A 14,114-nucleotide genomic window follows, 5' to 3' on the forward strand; every position below is an offset into this window, starting at 1 on the left:
GCGGCAAAGCGGCGGGTTGAACGCCCCGCCCCCCACCTCTGCGTTCCGGGCCGCCTGCGCAGTCAGCCCTCAAAGGAGTCGAGCTTGGGCGGGCTCTCAGCGCGACGACGTCCCGCCCCTCTGGCAGGGCAGGGTATCCGATCCCTGGTCGAGCTCCAGGCGTCCGGCAGGAGTGCTCGAGAGCTGGTCAAGTTTGCGGCCCACGCCGCTGGCTTCATGGAGTTCCGATACACCCTAGAAGCAGTTTAAGGCGTGTAGGAAGGGTAGAAGCGGGGTGTCGCAGAAGCGCTCACCAAAATAAAGTCTTGAAACTTAACTATAGCAATTGGACTAGCGGTAGACTGAATGAATACCTATACCAGAAAAACGTTTCTCGGCTGGGGGATGTAGCTCAGTGGTAGAGCGCGCGCTTCGCATGTGTGAGGTCCCGGGTTCAATCCCCGGCATCTCCAAACAGCCAACGTGATCTTTTAAATCTCAGAACACTGTATGGCCCATTACTTTTTGCTCATATACTCTAGGGCCCCCAAAAAACGTCTAAAAGGCCCGAAAAATACGGCAGATCTCAGGGAATCGGCAGTTTCGACTGCTCGAAGAAAAAGTGAAACGGGAAATTATCGTTGATTTGTCTTTATTCATTTGCATAAAATCAATGTTTCTATGTTTTTATTGAACTTCTTTTGGCGATCTGAGATGTGTGGGAAAAATGAGGTTTGATATAAAAGTGTGAGTAGTTGCATTGGCCGGGAATCGAACCCGGGCCTCCCGCGTGGCAGGCGAGAATTCTACCACTGAACCACCAATGCTTACGGTACAAACTTTTTTCCATATCCTACTAGAATAGATATTTACGTGTGTACTGATTCTTTTATGTTAATAATTATAAGTTTATGTATTCAACATCAGAGGAAGCAATGGATTTTTTTAAATTAAATAACTATAATAAAATATTGAGTTAACATTTACATAAAAATCTCATTATACTTACTTCTGTTGAACCTTATGAGGAGATTCTTTTCTCCGAAGTCGTCCTTGGTGAAGGAGGCAAATGAAAATTTTGTCATGTATACACAAGATTACATAATTACTTAGCTGTATCTTCAGATATTTAGATAATTTAGAACAACCACTCCCTTTTTACTTTTCTTATCTTAGCTATTCAGACAAATACATGAAGATACTTGTCAGGGTTTGGGAGTAAGGATGACGGGGCACCAAGTTACAAGAGTATATTCGAACTTTGAGATCTGAACAGGGAACTTTGGAGCACTGGTGATTGACAAGTGACATAAATTCTCTAAACTGCCCCTTCCTTCATAGTGAGAGACTTGATCCTGGGACCCCTTTCTACTCTAATAGTATGAGTCTGATCATTTACCCTTAGTTTCCATAAAGTGTAAAACTGCAAACCACACACCGAATATATATAAGGGGGAGAAAGTAAAGTGAAGGAAATTCATTCGTGGAAATGAGTCTAAATATAAGATAAAAGGCTCTGGATTTAGGCATTACTGGCCCTTTATCTCTGAGAGGGAAATTCCCAGAGATTTGCAGGATCTTTGATAGCCAAGAAGAATTTTGGGGCGGGGGGGGGAATACATGAGAAAATAGCAGAAAACACATAGCACTTACTATGTGCTGGGCTATGTAAATAACATTACATATGGACTTCAACCCAGTGAAGTAGGTATTTTTATAATTACCCTAACTTAACAAATGAGAAAACTGAGGCTGTTAGAGGCAAGATTGGAACACAAGTGGTATCATGTTTAACATTTGGTTGCTTAGCCACTGTCCTGTTCTGCCTACAACAGAATAAATCACTGTGTAGTTACACCAGAAATACTGCATGTGTAGCTCAGGAACACTGTATATCAAGAGTGGAGTTAAAGAAAGATCATAACACACTGCTGAAATAATGTAAGAACTTCTACATCAAGATTTATTTTTAAGAACTTTTTTTTAGTGTGTGCATACAAAGCAGAATTTGAAGAAAAATACATTACAGAATTATAAAGATGTAAAAGATATAAAGAGATTAGAGAATCAAGAAATCTAGACTACAGTCTTAGTAACCCATGGAAGAACAAGTTCAAATCATTTCACCTCTCAGAACCTCAGTTCCTTAAAATAAGAGAACTATAGGAGAGATGAGTTTTTAAAATTGCATTCTGAAGGGCTCTAGCTTTTCAGAAGTTCCTCAGGGCCACTAGCTAGTGGGGCCTCACCTTCTTTTCCTGGGCCCCTCACTTCACCAGCTCATTTATAAACTGTCCCATTTATTTGCATTTGTTTGATGGGTTACAAGTCCGGAATAAAAAACATTGAAAAGCCCTCAACTAAATGACCTAAGTTCATTTGAATCTGAAATGTTATGATTCAAAATAAAAAAGCAATCTAAAAAAACCTCAGCATGAGAAACACTACAAAAATTTTAAACAGGTGGAAGGAATCAAATAAGAAGTATGATCTAATGGCAAACATTATTAGTGACCTACCAAAGGCTACTTTACCTTTTTCTTCCTAAAAGTCTAGAAGAGGCTACCTAGCTCTAGGGACAAATGTGGTGCATTAAGCCAGTTATCCCATTTTCCTTTCCAAAGATTGAGCTGGGATGGGTTTGTGACAGTTCCTGCCAATGAGAGAAAAGAATGGTCAGCTAGGGAAAGACGGTGTGTATGGAAGATCTCTTTAGCCCTTTCTTTCTTGCTTGTAACACTGCCTTGTGAGGTATAATGCTCAGAGCTGCCCTAGCCATCTTGTGACTTGCAGGGAGACTGAGGATGACCCAGCAGAAAGAAAGAGACATTGCACCATCCTGGAATTTTCTCCAACCAGATTTTAGGTTAGGTCAGATAATTAAGGATCTTTATTGTTTAAGCCCCTTTGAGCTGGGTATTTTGTTACACGCAGCCAAAGGCATGCAGGGTGTGTGTGTGTGTGTGTGTGTGTGTGTGTGTGTGTGTGTGTCCAGCAGTTCATACAATTTCTGGTATAAGTCTTCTATTCTGTAGAGAATCAATACCTTGAGATTTGGGTGAAGCTAACTTCCCTCTTCATCTCTATTTTTCTGTCACAGTGATAGGTCTGCCCAAATATTTTCCCTTGCCACTATGCTTAAATCGAGATGATATGTGACTATAGCAGGGGAAATCAGAGTCCTTACCGGAACTTTCTTTCCAGAGCTATAAGCAAAGACTATATTTTTGATGTGGTGGGCAGACAGGTTGAATGTATAGCTGGGATTGTTTGTGGCCATCTTGCTTGTCCAAAAGAGATAGGGACATACCCACCCCTAGTATGACACTGAGCCCCTAGAGGCAGCCATGCCTAACTAGAACAAATTCCGGATTTTGCGTTTATATGAGTCAGTAAATTGTCCTTATACAATAAGTTGTCTTTTATTTTTTAAGTCAGTTTGAGTAACATTTATATTGCTTGCATCTGAACAACACAAATTGAGAAGTTATTTTACGCCAAACTGTAAATTTAGAGAACTCATTACTCCAGAATGTGCTATAGGCAGAAAATATGAAAGTGTAAGAAAAGTTTAAAGAAATTCATCATCAGTGGTTGAATGACCAAGAGACAATAAAAGCCATACAAAAAGTCTGAAGGACCCATCCTTAGTTTGTTGGACTAGTATTAATTCTGTAGCAAAGGAAGCCACCTAACATTTTTTGAGCAGGGAAAGGATCAGAGCATTTGGAGAGATGACCTGGCAACGATGTGTCAGAGTAACGGAAGTTAGAGAAACTAAAAGTAGGGAAATTCACCGAAGAAGTAGTTACAGTGGGAGTGGAGAGGCATGAGGTCTCTAGCATGAGGCAAGGCAGGAGGAAGAAGAAAAATGAATCTAGAAATCCAACTTAAGTGAGTGGGAGAATAGTGGTGTATTGTAGGGAAGTCAGGAGAAGAAAGGACGGGAAGAAAAGGGTAAAGTGTTTACTTCTGGAAATACTGACTGAGGTACGTAGGGGGAGACGCTTACTGGGCAGCTGACACCTAGATCTGAAGAAATCAAGGCTCCAAGGTGGAGTGGGGCGTTGACTGCACGGAAGTGAAAAGTAAGAATGTAGATGTGGAGGGAAACACAGAGAGAGCAGAGAGCTGAGGGCAGAGCCTTGGGAAGGTCTATTTTAGGGAGTGGCAGGAGTTGAGGGGACAAAGGGAGAAAATCAGGGGAGTGGGGTGTCTGGAATCTGTGGAGACGTGTCTTCTCAGGCAGGCAGAACCCTCCCCCTTTGCTAATTCTGAGTGACACATCATGACAAATACTGGTATTACTGTGTTTCGGGGATATACTCTGAATTCACATCAGAGATGCTGTGGCAGGCGGTGATTTTGCCCTTGGTATGGTCAAGCATGGAAAGATCACAAGATGGCACACACTAACACTTTCCCTAGTCTGCCGGGCTCCCAGGCTCTGATGAGTGGCCCCTGCTGAGGCTGGCTGAGAGGAAGAAAGCAGAGAGTGCCGTGAAAGTTTACACAGTCACATCTCTTAGGAAACCTGGTCTTTGTGACAGCCCCATGGGCCAGGCAGGGACTTGTAATTCGCATCATAGCACCTTGGGACACTTGCTCAAGGCACCTAGTCCTGGCTGGTGTTGGCTCACCGTGGAAATGTGGCCAGGCTTACAGCTAAAGAAAGCAAACCATTTAGAAACAGAAGTAGTTCATAGAATGCATAGCCACCAAAGCAATGGCTTTCTTTCTTTTTTTTTTTTTTTTTTTTTTTTTACCTTGTGAGTGATTGTATTGATTTAATACACACAGCTTATTTCTGTCCCAGGTTACAAACTAGCCCTGGGGAAATGGTGGAACCAGTCATTTGGATTGCCCTTTACTGGCTGGGAATTAAATCATTACTTATTCCATTTTAGAATCATAAGTAGTACCCCAAGGCCTACTTTCCTAAGGATTAGAATCAAGGCATGGAAATGAAGATTACAGGTGTAATTCTAAGATGCATGCAAGATGTTGAGAATGCAGCGATTTTTCCTGGAAAGCTGTCACTGCAAAATCCTGCTCTCAATATGCTCATTCCTAGTCCTCCAGCATATGTCCAATTAGTCAACACATCTGATTCCCCCCTTTGAAAATGGCATTGAATCTTGCTTTTCCTCCTCATTCCCATCCCCCCTTCCTACCTAGCTCAGACCCTTATCAGCTCACTCCTTGGGTTGCCTGGGAAACCCCTGGTTTCCTTTGCCATCCTGTGTACTGTTAGCCGTTGAATTTTCTCCCTCCTTTCTCCTATTCCTTCCCTCACTCCCTGCCTCCCTCTGTTTCTGATTTCCTTAATTTTTGAAAATGCAATCATTCCTTTATTGCTGGTTCAAAAATTGAATGAATTTCAAATCCATACGGAGGCCTCAGGCTCTATGGGTGTGAATTCTTTATCCTTTTCTTTTGACACCCATCTCTGGATGCAGCATTTATTCAAATACTCTTGAGCTGTGTCACTTGGTCGCTCACCATCTAGGGGCAGAAGTGGCTTTCCCCTCCTTTCCCAAGGTCTCCCTCTTCTTCCTCTCAAGTCATGTGGTATCTTAAAATATATGTTTTCAGAAGTAACGCATGCATATGGTAAAAAACTCAGAAGGTGTAAGAATACACATTAAAAAGTAAGTCTTAAAAAAAAAAGGTAACTCTTCACCCCACCGCAGTCCAGTTCCTGGGTTCCCTTTCCTACAGGCAACCCACAGTCATTCACTTCTTGTGTTTCCCTCCACAGATATTCTATGTAGATACACATATAGCATTCTGCTTTTATTCACAAATGGTACAATACCATACACACTGTTGTGCTCATTGCCTTTTCTTCCTTTCTTTTTTCTTTTCTTTTTTCAGAAAAATTTCCTTCTACGTGCATGTAGAGCTACCTCTTTCTTTTTCATGGCTTTATCATTTTTAACTGCCCTTTACTGGCTAGGAATTAAAACATTATTTATTCCATCTCACAATCACAAATGGTGCCCCAAGGCCAAGTTTCCTAAGGATGTAGGTCAAGGCAGGTAAATGAAGACTGCAGCTATAATGTTATGATGCATGAAGATGATGAGAATGTCCATTGCATGAAGGTGCCGTCATTACCTTAGCCAGTTCCTTAGCAGAGGACAATTAGTCTGTCTCTGATCTTTTGCTAGTGGAAACAACACTGCAGTGAATATCCTTTAACAAAAGCCACTTTGCTCATGTATGAAACATGTACACGATAAATTCCTAGAGGTGCAACTGCTAAGTCAAAGGGTAAGTGCATTGAAAATTTCAGTACATATTGCAGAATTACTCCCAAGAGAAGTCTGTATTTTTTTAAACAATGATTTCATTATATTACTCTTTTGCTCACCAACCTCCCAGTTGCAAACATTTTCTAAACCTTTCTAGATTCAGATGCATCCTGTGCAGTCGCCCAGAGACTCTCAATTGGATGGTAATGGCACACACCATAGCTGGTATGCAGCATGCAGAAGGAGTGGGTTAGATGTATTACAGAGCAACATGGATGCTCTCAAAAACATGATACCTAGTGAATAATGTAGGCTAGGGGAAAATGAAATATGACAATATAATTTACGTTAAGTTTAAAAATAATGTATGTACGGCTTCCCTGGTGGCGCAGTGGTTAAGAATCCGCCTGCCAATGCAGGGGAAACGGGTTGATCCCTGGTCCGGGAAGATCCCACATGCCGTGGAGCAACTAAGCCCGTGAGCCACAACTACTGAGCCCGCGTGCCACAACTACTGAAGCCCACACACCTAGAGCCCGTGCTCTGCAACAAGAGAAGCCACCTCAATGAGAAGCCCACGCAGTGCAACAAAGAGTAGCCCCCGCTCACCGCTACTAGAGAAAGCCCGCACACAGCAACAAAGACCCAACGCAGCCAAAAATAAATAAATTTAAAATAAAATAATGTATGCAAAACATGTTTTGCAAGGTCACATATAAACAAAAAGAAGTATATTAAGCACAATATAGTGATGGCTTATGGGGAGGTAAAGGGAATGGAATAGGGATATGGGGATAAAAGTGAATAAATGTATGAACAAAACAACAAAGGGGTGTGGTCCAATGATAATAATGAATCATGAAGAGAAAGTATAAGTAGCTCAACTCTAGACAGCTGAGCTCTCCCCAGCTCAAAAAATGATGAAAAAGAAAAAGTAAAGCATATATGTTGTAAAAATGCAAACAACACAGAAAGGTATAAAATTGAAAGTAAAATTTTTCCTCCATTCTAGTATTCCTTCTCTTCCCCATTTCCTAAATCCAGTTCTTAAAATTTTCAGCCACTAATAACTTCTTGTTTAACCTATCTCTCTGTATATCCATTTCAGCATAGGCAGATCTGCCCTTACCATAATAATGGCTGAGTCCTCCATGGTAGAGAAAGAAAGAGAGTCCTCCATGGTAGAGAAAGAAAGAGAGAAGAGAGAGAGAGAGAGAGAGAGAGAGAACATAATGTAATCAATCCTCTATTGATGAGCCCTGTTTGCTAGAATGTTTCTCATTTTTAAATTGATTTTTGAGAGTATTTGTATATAAACAAACCTCATTTGTATTTTCCTTTTTTGAGCTCCTTCAGTATTTCTAGTCCCTGTCAAAATTTAGCTCTTAATTATTGACAAAAAATATTTATATTTTTTACTCTTATTCATATCTTCCTATTACATCATACTTGTAGTCAGAGAAAGTTTTATACAGCTGTTTTGTTTGCATGATTGCTTTTCAGCAGTCCCTAATGCAATGTTGGATATAAAGTCAATGTTCAGATATTCTGACTGATATTGGGAATTACATGTGGAAAGTAACCTACTCTCTAGTTTTGAGCAAAGATGTCTGGCCATTTAATGGATTTAAATAATAAGGAAGATATGTTATAGACAGCAGAAACAATCTTCTAAGCAAGGAACAGAAGAGCTGGAACCAGCTATAACTTTATCAAGGCTATTAATATATCAAAAGGAAAAAAAAATGTGTCTCTGGGAAGGGGTTGGGGATACTTGGCTTGGAATAGGGAGGCACACTATAGCTATATGCAACTCATCCAAGGATGAGAAGGGCTCAGACTGTCATCTCTAGGTTACATTTAGAATATACGGTGCATGCTAAATAACATGAAAGGGCAAGAAAGCCTCTCTGACCAGGGGTGAATTATCTTCCAAACATCCTTTTTTGTTCAAAACTAGAGAGTATTTATGACAAATTGTAGTACAGTAGATTACAGAAAGATGATTTCCCTGTGTTCGAACCGGCACATCCTGTGCCAACCCTGCTAGTGCTGGCACACCACAGAGCCTCTGCTCCCAAATTCTGGCTTTTTTTTTTTTTTTGGTGTGTATTCTGTTGTTTCCTCATCCTTATGGCCCTCAGACATGCTCTTGGAAATGATTCACAACTTCCTTGCTTCCTGGTACTTCCTTTTTTGGGGCATTTATCTCCCTTAACCCAGTGCTCTGAAGGCTCAGTTCAGCTCAGTTCCTAAGGCCCCATATTGGATGCCATAGGCCTAGAGAATAGGGCCGAGGCAATGTCTTAAATAACTTCGTGTCCCCTCAGCATTTTGCACAGATTTAGTTTTCTCTAAGCATGTGCTAATATAATGGACAAATCCATCTTTTGAGTTGTTTGTAAATGCCTTGAACTTTTTCCATCCAGGATTGAGTCATCCTAGCACAGAAGCTGTGGAGGTAAGATATCTTAATAGAAACTTACAGATTTAACTTTGGTTGAACACTAAGAACCATTAACACATTTGTCTTTATTTTTTCTTTACCTTCATTTACTGCAAGGGGCTGTATTGCAAAGTCATATACCATTTGACTTTGTTTTGATCCTTAACATTCGTGACCATCTTATCTTGAGTTTATGCTTAAAAGGTTAATACTGCTATTAGTTACTTGGAGACCTCTTCACTCTTCCCCTTTCCTCTGTTATGTATATACAATATTTACCCAGAAAGGATATTGCACTGGTGAAAGGAATATTTCATTTGGTCAATTAACTGAATGTCTAACAGACAAATTTCCAATTTAATGAATGTGATTTTTTTTCACACTTCTAAGACTAATCCTATGTGGTGGAAGAAAAATAACAGGGCTGGTGAAAACAACTAAAACTGCATACAGTATTTTTAAGAAATTAGTCTTTGTTCAGCTTGAACTAACAGCAAAATAATTACCATAAACTAGAACACTTGTAGTTAACAGATTGAGGAAATTAAAGTTTAAGTAACTTGCTTAAAATCCTTCAAAAAATAAGTCCTCCATGGTAGAGAAAGAAAGAGAGTCCTCCATGGTAGAGAAAGAAAGAGAGAAGAGAGAGAGAGAGAGAGAGAGAGAGAGAACATAATGTAATCAATCCTCTATTGATGAGCCCTGTTTGCTAGAATGTTTCTCATTTTTAAATTGATTTTTGAGAGTATTTGTATATAAACAAACCTCATTTGTATTTTCCTTTTTTGAGCTCCTTCAGTATTTCTAGTCCCTGTCAAAATTTAGCTCTTAATTATTGACAAAAAATATTTATATTTTTTACTCTTATTCATATCTTCCTATTACATCATACTTGTAGTCAGAGAAAGTTTTATACAGCTGTTTTGTTTGCATGATTGCTTTTCAGCAGTCCCTAATGCAATGTTGGATATAAAGTCAATGTTCAGATATTCTGACTGATATTGGGAATTACATGTGGAAAGTAACCTACTCTCTAGTTTTGAGCAAAGATGTCTGGCCATTTAATGGATTTAAATAATAAGGAAGATATGTTATAGACAGCAGAAACAATCTTCTAAGCAAGGAACAGAAGAGCTGGAACCAGCTATAACTTTATCAAGGCTATTAATATATCAAAAGGAAAAAAAAATGTGTCTCTGGGAAGGGGTTGGGGATACTTGGCTTGGAATAGGGAGGCACACTATAGCTATATGCAACTCATCCAAGGATGAGAAGGGCTCAGACTGTCATCTCTAGGTTACATTTAGAATATACAGTGCATGCTAAATAACATGAAAGGGCAAGAAAGCCTCTCTGACCAGGGGTGAATTATCTTCCAAACATCCTTTTTTGTTCAAAACTAGAGAGTATTTATGACAAATTGTAGTACAGTAGATTACAGAAAGATGATTTCCCTGTGTTCGAACCGGCACATCCTGTGCCAACCCTGCTAGTGCTGGCACACCACAGAGCCTCTGCTCCCAAATTCTGGCTTTTTTTTTTTTTTTTGGTGTGTATTCTGTTGTTTCCTCATCCTTATGGCCCTCAGACATGCTCTTGGAAATGATTCACAACTTCCTTGCTTCCTGGTACTTCCTTTTTTGGGGCATTTATCTCCCTTAACCCAGTGCTCTGAAGGCTCAGTTCAGCTCAGTTCCTAAGGCCCCATATTGGATGCCATAGGCCTAGAGAATAGGGCCGAGGCAATGTCTTAAATAACTTCGTGTCCCCTCAGCATTTTGCACAGATTTAGTTTTCTCTAAGCATGTGCTAATATAATGGACAAATCCATCTTTTGAGTTGTTTGTAAATGCCTTGAACTTTTTCCATCCAGGATTGAGTCATCCTAGCACAGAAGCTGTGGAGGTAAGATATCTTAATAGAAACTTACAGATTTAACTTTGGTTGAACACTAAGAACCATTAACACATTTGTCTTTATTTTTTCTTTACCTTCATTTACTGCAAGGGGCTGTATTGCAAAGTCATATACCATTTGACTTTGTTTTGATCCTTAACATTCGTGACCATCTTATCTTGAGTTTATGCTTAAAAGGTTAATACTGCTATTAGTTACTTGGAGACCTCTTCACTCTTCCCCTTTCCTCTGTTATGTATATACAATATTTACCCAGAAAGGATATTGCACTGGTGAAAGGAATATTTCATTTGGTCAATTAACTGAATGTCTAACAGACAAATTTCCAATTTAATGAATGTGATTTTTTTTCACACTTCTAAGACTAATCCTATGTGGTGGAAGAAAAATAACAGGGCTGGTGAAAACAACTAAAACTGCATACAGTATTTTTAAGAAATTAGTCTTTGTTCAGCTTGAACTAACAGCAAAATAATTACCATAAACTAGAACACTTGTAGTTAACAGATTGAGGAAATTAAAGTTTAAGTAACTTGCTTAAAATCCTTCAAAAAATAAGTGGAGGGTTGTAAATATGACTCCAGAGCTTATACTCTTGACAAGTGGTCTATAACAGACCCATAACAGATTTACTCTGTATTTGATTTGTATAACTTTCCAGTTATTTTAAGTTCTATATATTAAACAATTGCATCAATGGATATTACTAGCAGTTTTTCCTTTAGCACCAGGTAGCTGGAAGACATCAAGCTAATCAGATGTCTTCTACCATGACCTTAAGGGTCATTAAACCTGCAGTTGTTCCTCAGAAGGGTAAAGAATTCTAAATATAATCGCCATATTCTGACTTAATGATCCCATATAATAGCACAAAAATACATACTATTAAAATAACATTCAAATGTTTGAATCATTGATAGGAATTCTTCCTATAGGATCCTTCATGGTCTTGAGGAGTATTATGCCTGGCCAGAAAAGCTAAGTCTGCTCAGATACTAAGTAGTTTCCTTGGCTCAGTTTACTATCCTGAGTGAAAGTGCTTGCCCAAGTCAGTTGAGAACACTGGTTAAACAGAACACCCAAAGCTTCTCCTAACAGTGTTGAGTAATAAAGAGGCAGGCTTTTTCAGTCACCCCTTAGAAAGTACCTGTAGACAGTTGTATGTGACACTTGTGGCATATGATATAAGAGTTAAAAGTTCAGGATCAGGTCAGGCCAAGTTTTAAATCCTATTTCCATCTCAAGCTCTCTGAACTTAGGCAAGGCATTTACCTCTCTGTCTCAGTTTTTCCCTTGGTAAAATGTACACACAGTTGGACTTACCTCTTAGGGTTATTGTGAGAAGTAAATGGGCCAACACATAAAAAATTCTCCCACAGTGTCTAGCAAATAATAAACTTAGCTCAATAAATGTTAATTATTAGTAATAATAAATGAGAACCAATATTGCAAAACCTGTTTATAATCAGTATAAAGGTGAGTAACATAGTTATAAGGACCAATAAATATGAAACTGAGAGAAGAAACAACACAGTATCCAAAATATATTTTTTGCTGAGTTAGCCAAAAAGGCCGTTCTTTATTTCATCAATATTTCATAGTCTTTGCTTATACTTTTTGCAGCTGTTTTGGTAGGGATGATGTCAAAACTGATAATCATGATGGCCTTTTATGTTTATAGTATACTTATGTCACGAAGTACTTTCAGAGGCATTTTCCTTTGCAACAATCCTGTGACAGCTAACATTTCCTTGTTTTAATAGTGTAGAAACTGAAGGTTAAAAAAATAAAACTACCATTTCAAAGAGGCATAAGGTTTTTTTCATTCTAAATTCCTGAATTTTCTTCCATGGGAGTGTGGAGAATGTAGATAAAGTGATCTATGTATTTAATACAATTAGTGAATCAGCAGAAAGGATTCAGTTGGATTTAGTTTGCCTCAGAAATTGTCACTTCGGTTTAAATAATTTGCAGTGTTAAATTTAATAGTTTTAATGCAAATGTACAAATCACTTGGAGACAAAGCTTGATTTTCCTTACAATTGAAGGATAGAGTCTTGATGTCATTCTTGCTGTTAGTTAAATTTTAAAATGGTGAAAAAAATATAGAGAACATATATCATGTCATTAATCTACTTTCATTTTAGCATTCTAAGTGAAACTGTTTTCAGAACTGATATTTTAAAGCAGACTAAAACATAAATAACATACAATTACTGCTTACCTATGTTTCTAATTCTTCAAATTGTATATAAACTGAAAGTTAAACCCAACAATTCTGTAATAATTGATCCTAAAGCACAAGGAGAGAGAATCGACATGTGAGGTCAAACATTCACATTAAAATTTACGGAATAGACCTATTATCTAAAAGTATTTATAATGTTTCTCATAGATACATCTAAGTGTGTTTCTGTCCTAAGGAATACATTGGTCCTGAATAGTCTAGATATTCACATGCTTTATGGAAAGGGTGTGAACCAAATGATCTCAAGTTACTTTCTAGCTCTGTAGCTCTGTGACATTTCAGTGGCTTTATCAGCATCATATTATTGGTGAGCTTTATTAAAAAAGGAATCAACCTTTTACATTCAAAGTGGATGAGATCTAAAAACTTTTTCGGTTATTTAGTACCAGCATTACTTTAGTGAGTATTTACTCTTTAAATGATTATAATTTCAACGCCATTTGTATTTTGAAAAACAGGGGATATCATCAATTATTTCATATATATTCTAAATAGCAGTGACAGTTCCAGATGGGATCAGCAGGTCTTTAATATATGTTGTTAAATAAGAACATAAAGATATTACATAATATCTAACTAGATTCAGAAATTACATTATTATGATGATGAGTTAATATGCTCCTATTTCCTCCATCTTTTAGACAATATAATGACCACACATGCTATTATTCAACTGTGGAAGAGTAGAGCAAGAAGGAAGTCTAATTCAAAGTCTTTACTTTTTACTAATTACTTTAGTCATTCATGAAATATTTTTTGAGACCTTTATGTGCCAGATACTTTACAAGTCACTGAGGATACATCCTTGAATAAAACAGACAAAAATCCCTACCCTCATGGCATTAACATTCTAAGTGGGAAGATTTTTAAAAGATGCAGTAGGGCTTCCCTGGTGGCGCAGTGGTTGAGAGTCTGCCTGCCGATGCAGGGAACACGTGTTCGTGCCCCGGTCCGGGAAGATCCCACATGCCGCGGAGCGGCTGGGCCCGTGAGCCATGGCCGCTGAGCCTGTGCGTCCGGAGCCTGTGCTCCGACAACAGTGAGAGGCCCGCGTACCGCAAAAAATAAAAATAAATAGAAAAATAAAAGATGCAATAAATGGGAAAAATAAACCAGGGAAAGGGGTTATATAATGTTGATAAGGGACTAAAATTGTAAATAGGGTGGTGAGGGAAGTCCCCACTGAGGAAGTGACATTCGAGGGAAGATATGTCAAGGGGGAAGAGTATTCTTGCAGAAAGAATATAAAGTGTAAACTCCAAGGTCC

The 14,114-nt window shown here is 38.7% G+C and overlaps 2 non-coding genes across 2 annotated transcripts; one reads left to right on the forward strand and one right to left on the reverse strand.

Moving 5' to 3' along the window:
• The first annotated feature begins 380 nt into the window (after positions 1 to 380).
• TRNAA-CGC (transfer RNA alanine (anticodon CGC)) lies at positions 381 to 452 on the forward strand. The gene has a single exon. It is a non-coding gene; the product is annotated as a tRNA-Ala (tRNA).
• Positions 453 to 735: 283 nt separating this feature from the next.
• On the reverse strand, positions 736 to 806 carry TRNAG-GCC (transfer RNA glycine (anticodon GCC)). The gene has a single exon. It is a non-coding gene; the product is annotated as a tRNA-Gly (tRNA).
• Between the last annotated feature and the right edge of the window lie 13,308 nt (positions 807 to 14,114).

Source organism: Physeter macrocephalus, chromosome 2, assembly GCF_002837175.3.
Source record: "Physeter macrocephalus isolate SW-GA chromosome 2, ASM283717v5, whole genome shotgun sequence".
NCBI lineage: Eukaryota > Metazoa > Chordata > Mammalia > Artiodactyla > Physeteridae > Physeter > Physeter macrocephalus.